Source organism: Rattus norvegicus, chromosome 9 (genome assembly GCF_021556685.1).
Source record: "Rattus norvegicus strain SHRSP/BbbUtx chromosome 9, alternate assembly SHRSP_T2T, whole genome shotgun sequence".
NCBI lineage: Eukaryota > Metazoa > Chordata > Mammalia > Rodentia > Muridae > Rattus > Rattus norvegicus.
Window position 1 is genome coordinate 28,998,116 of NC_141542.1, and position 15,427 is coordinate 29,013,542.

At 48.2% G+C, this 15,427-nt stretch overlaps 1 protein-coding gene and 1 pseudogene across 47 annotated transcripts in view; both read right to left on the minus strand.

Annotated features, from left to right (window-relative positions):
* Trerf1 (transcriptional regulating factor 1) overlaps positions 1-15,427 on the minus strand; it is a 226,699-nt gene that overhangs the window by 174,935 nt on the left and 36,337 nt on the right.
* Positions 3,634-3,734, minus strand: LOC120094873 (U6 spliceosomal RNA; annotated as a pseudogene).

Sequence of the window (15,427 nt, forward strand, 5' to 3'; positions counted from 1 at the left end):
GGGGGAAAGACAGATTTCGAAGACCCGACAGTAAGGAGGCAGAAACAAAGGGTGTCCTCTGGTCTCCTGAGCCTTTAGGATGTTACGTCAGGATGTGGGAACTTCGGTTCTAATATCTCCGAAGTGTGGATTTCAGACTATCATACCATCCCCATAAATACTGTCTATGTCTCAGAGTGCCCAATTTCAGAAGGCAATGGCCTCTCAATCTAAAGACTCATACACAATGATCTCAGGAGACCCAGGTCCCAGGTGAGAGCCAGCCGGGTGCCCAGAGTAGAGGAGTGGGAACCATGCTTTGCGGACTCACTGTGGTCCATGAAAAACACCAGAAAAAGCACAGCCAGAGCAAAGCAGTTCTCAGAAAGGCACCAAAGGAGGCGGGCACAGGTCAGGAGGTACGGGTGCATTCATGGGCACAGACAGAGAAGCACAAACCAGGCCAAAGAGTACAGTAGCTAGCCCCAGCTTTTGAATAAATTACCACCACAAACCAGGGAGAAGACTACCAGAGAGCCACAACTTCTGCCATGTTTGGTCTCCAAGCCCCAAATCCATAGCACTTCCTGAAAACACAGCGGCTACTTACCGAGACCTACTACACGCCAAGGACCTTAAAACGTCTCATCTTGAAAAACCTTAAAATAGTCCTACTGAGGAAGCTGTCGTCGTCCCCAGTTTACACACAAGGAAACTGGGTTTGAGAGGCACATTCAAAACTGTCTGATATACAGTTGGAGAGATGGCTTTGCACAAGGTGCTTGCTTTGCAAGGGATGGAAGGAATTAAGTAAGGAAAGAAGGGGAGGAGAGGTGAGAGAATGGGAGGGACGGGGAGGAGAGGGAAGATGGGAGAAAGGCAGAGGAGGGGAAGGAAGAAGAAAGAGAAGAGGGGAGGGGAGGGAAAGAGAAGGGAAGAGGAGGGAGGGGGATAGAAGGGGAATAGGGGAGAGAAAGGGAGGAGGAAGGAGAAGGGGGAAGGAAGATGGGAGGAAGGCAGAGGAAAGGGGAAGAAAAGAAGGGGTGAGGGAAAGGGAGAAAAGGGGAAGGGAGGGAGGGGAAGATAAGAGCAGGGGAGAGAAAGTTAGGCATGGTGAGGTGAACTCATAATCCCAGCTTTTAGAGCACTAAGACAAGTGGATGCCTGACACACACTGGGGTCCAGCCTAGCCTACTTGGCAAGTTCCAGGCCAATAAGAGAACCTAATGTTTAAAAGAAAGAAAGAAAGGGGGGAGGAGGAAGAAGAGGAGGAGGAAAAGAAAGAAAGAAGAAAGAAAGAAGAAAGAAAGAAAGAAAGAAAGAAAGGAAGAAAGGAAGGAAGGAAGGAAGGAAGAAAGACAGACCGAGGTAAAGTGTTCCTGAGGAATGACTCCAAGGTTGTGCTCCAGCCTCCACTCTCAGACCAGCGTGTACACACACATACACACACAATTAAACAATTACACACACTCAAAGTCACAACACACACTCAAAGTCACACACTCACACAGATGCATCATGCAGTCACAAACGCACAATCAAGTCACACAATCGCACATATACAATCACAGTCTCACATTCACATCTCACACAGTCACACACACAATCACACAGCCACACAGCCACACACACACACATATGCAAATACATGGAAATGTAGCAAAAATAAATTGAAAAGCCACACAACACAGCCTGTGTGCTGAGGACAAAGGACAGGTTTGGGGGGGGGGCGACTCAGTTGGTTCCCTCCACCATGCAGATCGTCACACAAACGCTTTTAGCCATTAAGCTGTGTCTCTCGCTTTGAGACCTTGTGGTATGAGGCAGGGTCTCTCACTGGGACCAGAGGTTCTTCCATTGGACTATCTGGGTGGCCAGTGAGTGGGCGGCAAGGATCCCGGCTCTCCTGCTCCCAGCACTGAGCACCTGCCACGGTGCCCTGCTCTTCACATGGGCTCTGGGGACTTCACTCAGGTCCCCATTCTTGTACAGCAAGCACTCACCAACTGATCCATCTCCCTGGCCCAACATGGATTTTTTTTTATTATTATTAATAGTTCACGCAAAAAACAAAATGGAGCACGAGAATAAACCTCTTGCTTTGCAAGACTAATGTACACTGTTGTCTGATGTTAGCATGCATCTACCGACCAATTTAATTCAAATTCCCACAAACAATATGGCAGCAGAAGGCAGCAGACCTCCACCTGTGACCTGCATGTTAATGGAACCACAATGCTCGCCCTGTCTCTTGCTAAATGCCTGAGGCTGGGCTGTGGGCCTTGCAGAAGGCCTTCACCCCACCAATGGGCGTGTCTGCCGGGCATCCGAAAGCTTTACAGTAAATGGTGACTCATCTGTAGAGACCACCGTAGATACCACTATGTAATAAGCCGAAATTTGTTCCACCCACATGAAAGAGAAGCGAGCACAGAGCTCTACATCTGAGTCAAACTGAGACCCCTGTGTACCGCCACATTCATCTGCATCCAGCCAAACCCCAAACTGCAGTTCTCCAACTCCAGGGGACTCAGGCAGAGGAGGGTGGGGCTTCTAAGGAAGGCTCGAGTTCACAGACGCACGAGTGTCCTCAGTTCTCCTGAGGCTGAGTCTCTCTGTGCACATAAGCTCAGCAAGTCTTTATGGGTCTGTAGCCCCCTGTCAGACACCGCAGCGAACACCAAGGAGATCAAACAGTTACACAGATCCTGACCTCCTGGAGATGTGAGTCCCTCAGCTCCCATCGGGACACTTCCTCATCTGACCCAGGAAGTTCTCACTTAACGGCCCTGTCTCACAGAAAGGGAAACCGAGGCAGAGGGCAATCACACAAGATCACACGGCTAGTTAAGGGCTAGCATTCACACCGACTCCTACGTTACCCTGAGGCTGGGGGTGTCTCTGCCACTCAGCACAAGGAATCGGGGGGCAGGTGGACTCGGGTCTGAAGGAGTCCAGGGCCCAGTGAGGACATGGGCAGCAAGGACAGTATTGAGGTCCTCTCAGAAAGGGGCTGCTCATGAGGTGCAGACAGTGAACTTTGATTGGGGTACATTATGACCATGTTCCTAAAAGGAGACCACTGCCATCTGGGGGAGGGCAGAAGACCAGAAACAGAAATGCCTGGGTCCGACCCCTGAGCTCATGGCCACACAGAGTGGAGTCCATGGTGTGAACTTATTTACAGACAGGGTTTCAGCAAATGGAATTCGTGTGTAGCCTGTCTTGAGCTCATTTGATTTTAATATTGTTCCTCGTGCACAGGGATGTGGTGTGCAAGCCTGTATACGTGAATGCTTCAAATATGTGCAGACCTGCATGTGCACACTTTGAGCCGGTGCTGGTGCCCAGTGCTGGAACCCTCCTCTATAGAGGAGCTGTGTCACTGAGGAGTGGGCTTTAGCTTTCAAAAGCCTCACCATTTCCAGTGAGATTTACCCCAGCCCCCTCTCTGCCTTGTGCCTGAGAATCAGATGTAAGCGCTCAGCCACTGCTTCAGCACCACGCCCGCCTGCCTGCCATCACTCTGTGACAGTCATGGACTGAGACCCTCAGAACCATGAGCTCCTAAAGATGCATGTGTTTCTAAAGGTCAGAGGTTGGCATCAGATGTCTCTGCCAATCATTCCGCACTTTATGCTGAGACAGGGTACCAAGCATACGGACCACTCCATAAATTTATAGGTCTTCCTTGCACAGGGGCCATGTCCCTATATCATGACAATTTTAGCATAGGAGTCACTGAAGTGAGACACAGCTGCTGTGCTATAGTGTGCGTGCACGAGCTCGCGCACACACAAACACACACACACACACGAACACACACGTGCACACAAACACTCATCACAGATACACCCAAACACACATACATAGACACATACCACACACACATACACACACCACCCACAAACATACTACACACACTCATCACACACACACACACACACACACACACACACACACACACACACACACACGCCAGGTTAGGGAGGTTGCAGTTCCACATCTCACTTTCAGCTCCTGCAGTCCTTAGTACACTTTGGCTTGTAGAAACATAAATACACCCCCACCGCCACTCATACACCCCCACTTTCCCCACCCAGGCCTTGATCTCAAACATCCAGAACTGGGAAACACTCAGCCAGCCTGAGGCAGTCTTCTAGGGTAGCCTCAGGAAGTTAAGAGAAGGCAAGTAAGTTCCTAACAGATGTCCAGGTGAGCTGAGGAGCTGGGACTCCACCCGACGGGCTGCTGCTGGCCAGCTCTTGGGCAGCAGAAGGGGGTGGTTTTATATGTATTTTATAATTGGAGCATCCTTCAAATCTGCATGGCCCACTCCTGTAACAGTCTTTGCCCATCCATATCCTTCTTGCGGGTGCATCCACACTTAGGGCTTAAAGCCCTAAATGGAACATCTCTTTTCAGACAGTGGTTGACTTCAGCAGTAACATCCATCTGACCATTCTCTCCCAACTACAACGCAGGCTGCTCAAACTCCACACATCCAAAGTAAGTTCACTTCAGCAGCCTCATACACCTCATTTCCTGGTCTCTGTTGGTGATACCATTGAACATCTAGTCACCTAACCAAAAACTGGGGAGGTCCCCCTACACTCTCCACTGACCCCACCCCAAACACACACACCAGGAAACTCCCAGATTATCTCTGGAGTTCAGCCATTGCATTCTGCACATGCCACCTTCAGCTTCTCTCCTTCCCAGGTAGCTGCTGTCATCCTTCCTGGGTTTTCATTCCCTCCTCACCCACCCCCCCTTACGCCCTTCACCCAGTTCAGCCATATTCAGAAACGCAGTTTTCAGAGGCACGCATCGAGAGACACCACCCCAGTCTGGGAACCCCTGGAGCGCAGTGTCTCTGTTCAGGCAAGAGCCCCACCCAACCTCACTCCTCCCTGTGCAAGCCACTTCCTTCCACCACGCTGATCCTACCTTCTCTCCCTGCTCCTCACCCTGACGCCACCTCCCTGTCCCAGCTAAGCATCCCAAACCCAAGGCATTAACCACCTTAGGGCTGACACTTCTGTGGCCTGGGATATTGCCAATTAGTACTTTTGTATCAGTCAGTGACATGCTGGTCACAGCAGATGACTCACAACTGCGTACGTCCAGCTCCCAGGAATCTGACAGGCTCTTTAAGGGCACTGCTCACACACGTGAGCACACACACACACACACACACACACACACCACAAACACACACACACCACAAACACACAAAACGTCTCATCCTCGGCTATATAGTGGGTTCAAGGCCAGCCTAGGTTACATAAGACTCTGTCTCAAATTAAAAAGCTCGGCCCTGACGACACAGGAACATTGAAGGAATTGACAGCCGTTCCCAACCAACAGAAACACACCCATCCCTTGAGGCAGACGAGGCCTCAGTTGCAGACCTATGTTTACCTCCGCTCTTACAGCTGTGCTTGCAACTTTGAGCGTCTTCCTAGAGACCCTTCTGAGCGCCATCAGCACCACTATATCAGAGAAGGGACAGTGAGGCTCTGGGGACCGCATATAGTGACTGTCTTGGAAAAGGCAGTAATCAAGGACAACCCAAGCAGTGTCCCTGTGGAGGTTTGGATGAGAAAGGCCGCCATTGGCTCATGTATCTGAATGCTTGATCCAAACTTAGTGGCACTCTTTGGGAAGGATTTGGAGATGTGGTCTTGGGAACAGGTGTGTCCCTCTTTGAGAAGCCCACACCATTCTCAGTTAGATTCTCTCTCTCTCTCTCTCTCTCTCTCTCTCTCTCTCTCTCTCTCTCTCTCTCACACACACACACACACACACACACACACACACACACACACACACCTCAGCTACTGCTTTAGCACTGTGCCTGCCTACCCACTGTCATGGTTCACTTCATGACAGTCATGGACTGCAACCCTCAGAACCATGAGCCCCTAAATTAAATGCTCCCTTTTATAAGGTGCCTTGGTCATGAAGTTTAGTTGTTGCAATAGAAAAATAGCTAAGACGACAAGGCCAGGAACACGGTGGCTCATGGCTGTGTATCTTCCAGGAATCCAGGGCTTGAATCCCTTCCTGTGGGACCCTCTAAACCCCTCGCCCACTTCTTCATCTGAGAAAACAAGAATAATCGGCCCAGCCTTGGAAGAGTTATAAGGAAGAGCTACAGTAACACATGGTAATCTGAACCTTGCCTGTCAGTGTATTTCTTCCCCTTGGTTGGGAAATGAACCCAAGACAGCCCATAGGCCAGGGTAGGGTTCCAGCACTGAGAGACAGCACCAGCTCAGAGCCCCCGTCTTTTCCTCCTGGTCCTGTCTGAAATGGATGGGCACAGACTTTGCTCAACCTTCACGGGCTGGAGTCCTCTCAAGGGCATCTGTAGTGATTCTGCTGGCTGCCTTCTTTAGGGGTATATCCACCTCCCCATCTCTGTTGCCACACAGAGGTGGCCCTGCTCGGAACACCAGATGCTTGCAGACACGAGGACAAAATGAGAAAGCGAGGGCTTGCTGTTCCCTGCAGAACTGCCTTAACAAAAGCCCACAGCCCCTCTGAACTCATTTGCGGGTATCACCGTCACCCCTTTGGGGTGGAGGCAAAGGGATAGAGAAGAGATATGTGATTTGCCCAAAACCACAGGGCAACACGGTGACTCAAACCCAGCTCTGTGAGGATGCCAGCGCCAATGTTTCCTTTCATGGTCAGGATTTTCCCCCCCACCTTTCCGCTAAAAACCTCAACGTGGGCCAGCGAGATGGCTCAGTAGGTAAAGGTGCTTGCCGCCAAGCCTGACCACCTGAATTCCGTCCCCGAGACCCACATGACAGGTAGTGTCCTCTGACTGTTACACAATGCTGCGCCCTGTTCTCATGCTATAGACCCACAAAACAATACATAAATATAATTTTAAAAGTTTTAATAAAATTATAAGCTAAACTGCAATATGTAACAGTCACAATTTCACTGAAAAGGGCACTAATTGAATAACTCTTGTTTTTTCTTTTTTCTTTTTTTCGGAGCTGGGGACTGAACCCAGGGCCTTGTGCTTGCTAGGCAAGCGCCCTACTACTGAGCTAAATCCCCAACCCCAATAAAATGATTCTTAAATTCAAACCTCATTGTAAAGAAATTGGGGGAAAAAACAAACATTTTGCAGATAGATTAACCAGACTCAAAGAAGTCTATAAGTCAATGAACCCTGATTCATTGACTTTTCCAGATTATCATCAATGAGTCTGCCTAGAAAAAGGATGGGACATGACAAACCGGTCTAGAATAAGTCCTCCCTGTGCCAGGGGGTGGGTCTGCCATTCTTAATGCCACCTAATTTCACAAACGCAGACAACTTATGTGTCTCTTTCTGCATTTGAGGACAAGTAACTTTCCCCCTCTTTAGGATTGCCCCTTGGGGACTGACTCCCCAAAAACAAAAATACCGTCAAGGGGACAAACGCTGCCTGGATTCTTGTGTCCAAGGCTGTGACACTCTCCTGAAAGCCAGCTCACTCCTCAGCCACTGAGGAGGTACCCAATTTTATTTCCTGAAACAGACCTAAGGGGTGTGGGCGCCCACACCTTTATTTCCCGAATCCCAGAGCCTAAGCATGCGGATCTCCATGAGTTCAAGACCACCGTGGCCTAGATAAGAAGTTCCAGGACAGCCAAGGCTACATGTGAAGACCCTGTCCAATGTGATGATGATGGTGGTGGTGGTGATGATGATGGTGGTGGTGATGATGGTGATGGTGATGATGATCGTAATAAATTTACCCAATTACAGCTAACTTTACAAGCCCAATGATACACTAATGAGTTTGTTAAATTTTTGTCTTTTGTAGTTAGTGATTTTAGCTTACATTTCTTCTACACATCTGTTTATTATCCGGATTTCACACGCCATTATCCTCACCTATCCCGGCTGACTGTGTCAACAACATAGACTCTGTGCCTGTCTTCTCCGTCTGTTCCAGCCTGCGCGTGATTCTCACACTGTGCCTTTCCCGTGGGTTACCACAGCCCTTTCCCCACCCAGTCCCTTCCACCTTCCCACCATTCTACTTATTTTTATTTTATCATTTATTTATTTCTGAAACATGGTCTCATGTAGCTCAGGCTAGCCTAAACTCAAAACGTGGCGGATGATGGCCTTGAACTCCTGATCCTCCTGCCTCTGCCTCCTGCGTGTTCTGACTGCGGGCACGCCTGCAGCTAGTTTTGAGGTTATCATTTTAAAGAAAACTTTTTCCTTTATACTTAGCACTGCTTATCTACTTACTTATTTTCAATATGGTCTTCCTATATAAGCCTGGTCTGGAACTTGCTCTGTAGCCCTAGCCTCAAATTCGGATCCACCTGCCTCTGCCTCTCAGGTGCTGGCATCAAGGGCATGCACCACCACGCCTGGTATTAAGGATTTTTATAGCAAAACACAGGTAAACACTCTGAGTTTTAAGAGTTTTAAGAACGAGCTTCTCTATGCATCTAGGACTTAGGATCTATGATGTAAGGCACCATTTTTGTTTTTATTTATCTAATGTATATTACAGATGGTTGTGAGCCACCATGTGGTTGCTGAGATTTGAACTCAAAACCTCTGGAAGAGCAATCAGTGCTCTTAACCACTGAGCCATCTCTCCAGCCTGTAAGGCACCATTTTGTCTGAACCGTCAACAGCATTGCCCCAAGAGCCATTTGTTCTAAGGTCACCTCCTTCCTTATTGTTGGTCTTCAATTCTGTCATCTACCCATGTCCCCCCTTCCCTTTCCTGTGTTAGTAGTGTAGTTCCTACTGGTCTGGTCTGTCCTGATACAGTACAGCTCTAACGCCTCCCCTCAGCAGTGCAGTCAGCTTCAAGGACCCTGCTGCTCTCAGAGGGCCCTCTGGGCTTGCTCACACCAAGTGTCCCTGGTCCTCTTTACTAGCTTTCCAGGTTTCACAATGGCTCTCGATGGAGTGACACTGTCCAGCTATGAGATCGAAGCACCAACTTGAGATCCTTTAGCTTCTGCACACGCAGCCCCAGGGTGGCTTGTCGGATTCTTGGAATAGAAATCATGTCATTTGTAAACAGTCGTATTTTTGTCTCTTCCGTCCCTATGCCAGCCCATCCCTGGCACTGTTTTCTCTTGCTGTTCTGTTCCTATATTGTCATGACGAAGCCTCTGTTAGGCTCTGCGAAACAAGAGTTGAGATAACAAGCTCTGGGCCTACTTCCTGTTTCCTAGAAGCAGCCTCTGAGGAAGGTTTGCAACCTGCTGGCTTGCACAGACCCCCTCCCTCGTAGATAGGAGGAGACTCTCTGACACACCTATTTTATTTTTATGCTTAATACTGCATATATCATGGCTTTTTTCAGTATATTTTTTTTGCATCTATTAAGACAAACTTCATCCATTCGGCAAACTTTAGGAGAATGTCAGTCACATGTCAGGCTCTGTCCCAAACACTAGGTCTCCCAATTTTTATACTTTCTTTCTACTAACACTAGTCTGTGTTGACTTGAACGTATCTCCCCTAGATAAGTCTTGTTTAGTAATTTCTCAAGACTTCAATTTATTTTTTTTTTAATTTAACTTTACTTTGTTGCTTGGTTCTGGGACAGAGTCTAAACTCCACACGCAACCGATGATAGCCTTGAACTTCTGATCCTGCCTGCACCTGCCAGGTCCTGGGACCGCAGGCCCAGTCTGTCATGCTGGTTTATGCAGAACTGGGATAAAACCCAAAGCTTTATGCATGCTAGCAAACACTCCACCAGCCAAGCAACTCCCTCAGCCTTACTTCTCGCTCAGGAGTGGGAGAGCGATATATGTAGCCCAGGCTGGCCTAGAACTGTTATTTAAGCCTTGTCGCAGACGGTTGGTTGATTTTTTTTCCCCTGTTTTTTAAGAACTTGTTAGGTGATTTAAAATTTGCATAGAATAGCGATCGAGAAAAGATCCTCAAATGTCATCTCCTCTGGGAAGTCTCCCAACTCCCACCTTTCTGAAGTAGACATCAAGGCTTCTTCACGAGGGTTTTAAAATAACCACATGACCAGGCACCTGAATCCTCCCCCACAAGACTCCCTGGCCTTCTGAGGAATGGCAGGATCTATCACTGTGGGCAATGTGGCTAGCAGTCACTTAATAAACACTTCCTGAATCTGTCAGGTCATCCTTTCACCCATTTCTTTACCTCACAGATGATTTTTAAGGCCATGTTTGTACATGAAATTACATGTGTAATCTTCTGACCTAGGTCTAAGCTTAAACAGAGGATCTGAGCCGTGGTGTGGAAAGGTGCCACCAATGAACTCTAGATAGGGAGTTTGCTTCACAATGGTGTTAGGAGAGGTGACAATCTAGGACGAAGTTATGAATGGTCCCAGTAAGCGTCCCAAACTAGCACAGGGGACTCAGAGGTAAAGGCGTCGTCTGTCAAAACGGCATCACAGCCTAGTGGAGCGGGCTCCAAACCCACTGGTTATCAGCATGTAAGCTGTGCAAACCACTCTCCAAAGGGCAGCCTATTGTTCCTGCTCCACGCACAAAGAACCCGAGGTTCAGCTGAGGTAAATAATTACCCAAGAGCCATAGGGCCAGCAAGTGGATGGACTAGCATTCAAACAAAGGCCCTCCTACCATACCCCTATGTTCCAGACAGAGGGCCGGCAGGGGGCCTGGCTCCCAGGTCAGGACCTGGATACCCAGCATCTAGCAGAACAGGAAGCTGCACAGGGCCTCTTAGTAGAACCAAAACTCAGAGAAGGAAACGGGACACACAACAAAGCAGAAGGCTCGGCTTTGTCCGCGCCGGGGCAGCAGCATCTCGGACAGGACCCCAGCCGGAAAGAATCGCAGTCTCCGTTTCCTCACACGGGGCTGTTGGGGCTGAGGGTAGGGCTGAGCTACAGGAAGTAATTGTGAGGCTGTCCACACCCAAGATGTCACAGGCTGGGTCTGGGTAGGGAGGCCTCTCAGATCTACAGACCCTAAGGCAGATCAACATCAAGGGCAAGCAGGCCTCTCAACCCACGGGCATCCCCACGCACACTTAGAACTGGAACCTGGCCCCAATTTGTGGGAAATCTCAGCCTGGGATTTCCTTACCAGCTAAAGGGCAGGGCTGGACCAGAAGACTCCTGCAGATGTTGTAAAGCACAACTGTCAACAGACAGGCTACATATATACATGCATGCATACATACATATAGGCTATATATACATACACACACACACACACACACACACACACACACACACACCACACAGACACACACACACACATACCTATTCATTCCATAACCTGTTTCCTTCCTCACAATCAGCCAAGAGCTAGTCTTGGGCAGATAGCAATCCAATATATTCCTTCTTAATTCAATGCCCTGACAAATTCAACAGATTGATTTCAGTCATCTGAGTCAGGATACCACATAGCCCAGACTGGTCTCAAACTGGCCACACTGGCTATGTAGCCAAAAGTGAGTTTTAACTCTCGATCCTTTTGTGTCCCCCAAGTGCTGGGCTTACAGACATGCGTTACCACAGGATCACCTCGAGAGATATGGTTTAGGTCTGGGGATTGGCTCCTTGCTATGCTAGCATGAGGATCCGAGTTCAAGATCACCAACACCACGTAAATGCCTACATGCCTTATGGCATGGCAGCCTTTTTGTAATCCCAGAGCTCAGGGAGGCGGAACAACTCAAAATCAGAATCAAGGGATTCCTCTGAGCAAGCCAAGAAGCTATACACGGCAGATCAACGAGTTCCTGGTTCAAATGAGAGACCCTGCATGGGTATAGAAGGTGGAGAGCAATGCAGGGAACACCCAATGTCAGGCTTTGGCCTCTGCCTTCACACACACCTTCACATGCATGGGAACACACACGTTTACACACACACACACACACATACACACACGCACACACACAATCTTAATTAACTAAATGTACACACTGTGATTTCCGTTCCCACAAGTATCCAAAACAAAACAAACAAAAGCCACCAAATATTTGCATGTGTGCAACGCTCGTCACTCTTTTTACTTCACTACGCGCACAATCATCTAGGTTGATTTACTGACCCTCTAACGAACGGTCCAGGCTTTTATTAGCCCTTCTCTTAGGGGTGGGTATTTATATCGTTGTGCTTCACTTTACACGATTATAGTAACATCCCCCCAACACTGCACAGGCGGGAGAATTGTCCTCTGGGGCAAGCACCTAAGACTGGAACGGTTAGGTACTGGGATGTGGGCGTTTATAATCTGGATAAAGAGCATGGTTAGTTACCTTCCCACACAGTGATACACACTGGCTCTCGCCAGCAATGTCTACAAGGACGTTTTATCAAATCGGTGTGCTATCAAGTGTCTCATCTTTTCTGATCTGATAGGTTATGACCCAGCAGCCTCCCGCTGGGTATCTCAGACGGAAGTCTCACATGCCACCTGCCCATCTCTGGATCCCGAAGAGACTTTTACACTGTCTCCCCTGAAGAGGTAGCCTCATGTCCTTCATAGAACTTTCAGTAAGATCGCTGACACTTTTCATGGAGATCTCTGTTTGCTTAAAAATAAAAAGCCCCTTCTAGACAAATTGTAATTTTTTTCTCAGACTATCATCTTCTGATTTCATTTGAGGTAGGTTCCCCGCCACGCACGGCTCATTTTCACAATTAAAAAAAAAATCTACTGAACTTTTATTCTGACTTATATCCAGTGTCAAATGTAGGAAGGCATTTCTAAAATGATAGATCACTTTTTTTCTGAGACAAGATTTCTCTGTGTAGCCCTAGCTGTCCTGGAACTCTGTAAACCAGGCTGGCCTCAAACTCAGAAATTCTCATGCCCCTGCCTCTGCCCCTCTGTCTCTGCCCCCTTGCCCCTATCCCCGTCCCTTCCCCCCCACCCCCCACCCCCCACCCCCGTGCACACCCCCCACCCCCGCCTTTTGCATGCTGGGATTAAAGGCTTACACTACCACTGGGTTTTGTTTCTTTGTTTTGTTTTTGTGGGTTTGATGTTGTTGTTTTGTTCTATTTTTAAGACAAGGTCTCCAGTGGCTCAGGTCAGCCTGAACGTTACTATGTAGCCAAGGATGCTCAAAGAGGTTTGAATTTTGTCTCCATGTCCTGAGTGCTGTGATCTCCTCGGCTTGAGCCACCACTCGCAGTGCTAGGGTTTCCCTCATGGGAGGCAGCACTCCATCAACTGGGCTACTTCCCCAGTCTCTTCACGGGACTTTAATGGGGCACCTCCTGTTTGCTGCCCAGATACTAAGCAAAACTTTGGCTACTGGTCTGACAAAAATCTACCTTCCCTGTTCAGGAAGCGCCTAATTATTCCCATAAGAGTTCTTTATTGGAAACAGATGTTTAATTTTGTTATCAACTATTTCCGTATCTTATTTTCTCCTCAGACCCTGTAATACGGCAAATGCTTATTCCTAGAAACCCTAACACTGTCCTATGCCAACATTCCCATCTAGAAGCCCACGTGACCGTGTGTCTCCCTCCGTGGGCAGCTGGATTCTGCGTGTTCATTGTAACCTTAGGATTTTGTGTCCCAGCATGCATAACAGAAACCACCCTGTGGTGGAGCGCACGCACAGTCTTCTGTCATTTATCACCACCCTTGGAACAAAGAACCTAAGTGTCCCCTCTCTGCTCGGGGACAACGTGATTGGCAGCTACACCACCTGCACCTTCCATGTCCTTCTGCTCCTGGAACTATTTAGAAGGATAGCTCTTTAAGTTTCTCCACATCTTCCGCAGTAATTGGTCTGTTTACATTGTGTTCTATTTCGGTATCGTTTTTAAAGAACACATACTTTCATAATTCATAAATAATTTCAAGACACAGCCAAGATTCCTCTAGGCTCACTTGAAAAAGCAAATTATAACCTCCACCTCAGCCAGACCTTAGTAGGTCTTATAATACCAATCAGCATGGTTCCTGAATTCTGCATCCCTGTTCCCCACCGCCCTGACCATGAGATTCACATGAAAAGAGGAGGGAAGGTTTCCAACAAACCAGAAATACACTCCGGAGAAATATGTGGCCCAGCACTGCCATGCTGACTATGCTGGCTGGCTGTACATCAACTCTTTTGGAAAGTCATCAAGTCATTTGAGAAGGAGAACTACCATTGAGGAAACGGCCCACCAGACTGGCCTGAGGGCGAGCCTGTGGGGCACTTTCTTGATTGATGACTGATGTGGGAGGGGCCAGCTCACTGTGGGCGGAGCCACTCCTGGGCTGGAGGTCCAGTGCTGTAAAAGGCAGGCTGAGCAAGCCAAGGGAGCAAGCCAATAGGGAGCACTCCTTCCTGGTTCTACATCAGTTCTTGGCTCCAGGTTCCTGCCTTGACTTCCCTTCAAGATGGACTGCCATCAATAAGCAAAGAAATCTGCCTCAGGCACCAAGAAAGGACTGCCCACAGCCTTTCATTTTCTCTCCTGCTCTCAGCCATCCAAACCCTTCCAGCTCCAAGGAGACCCTTCCAGTGCTTCTAGGCACTCTTCATCTATGTTTAAAAAAACCAGTGTGTGTGTGTGTGTGTGTGTGTGTGTGTGTGTGTGTGTGTATGTGTACATGTATGTATCTCTGTGTGTGCCTGTGCATGTGTGTGTACATGTGTATATATCTCTGTGTGTGTCTGTGTGTGTGTGTGCCTGTGTATGGGCCTGTGTGTGTCTGTGCCTGTGTATGTGTATCTGTGCATCTGTGTGTCTATGCTTGTGTGTCTGTGTGTGTGCACTCGTGTGTGTGTATACATGTGTATGTATGCATGTGTGCATGTGTGTGTCTCTGTGTGTCTCTGTACATGTGTATATATCTCTCTATGTGTCTGTGCGTGTGTGTGCATGTGTGTGTGCCTGTGCCTATGTATGTGTACCTGTACATGTGTGTGTCTGTGTGTCTATGCTTGTGTGTCTGTGTGTGCACTCATGAGTGTATATACATGTGTGTATGTGTGTATGTATGTGTGCATATGTGTATTTCTATGTGTCTGTGTGTGTATGTTTCTCTGTGTGTCTATATATGTGTATATATCTCTGTGTGTTTGTGCATGTGTGTGTACACATGTGTGTATATGTGTGCCTGTGTGTGAGAGAGACTGAGAGCGTACATGTACTACAATGTACACATGGAGGTCAGAGAACAATTTTCAGGAGTCATCCCCATTCTTCCACTGTAGTTTCTGGTGATCAAATTCAGGTTATAAGGCTTGCATGGAAACAGCATTTACCTGATAAGCCATCTTGGTTCCCCACTCCCTACTTCTCTGACACCAGCAGCCCCCCACCTCCTATCCAAATAGATTCACATGTCCAAATACACAGGATGGAGGGATGTGCAAGCGTTCACCAGCCACGCACCTTCCAGAGATGAGATACCTGGTACACATGAAGGAGGAGGACCTGTCCACCAGAGAAAAGTCCAGAATGCCCTACGAGACACAGAG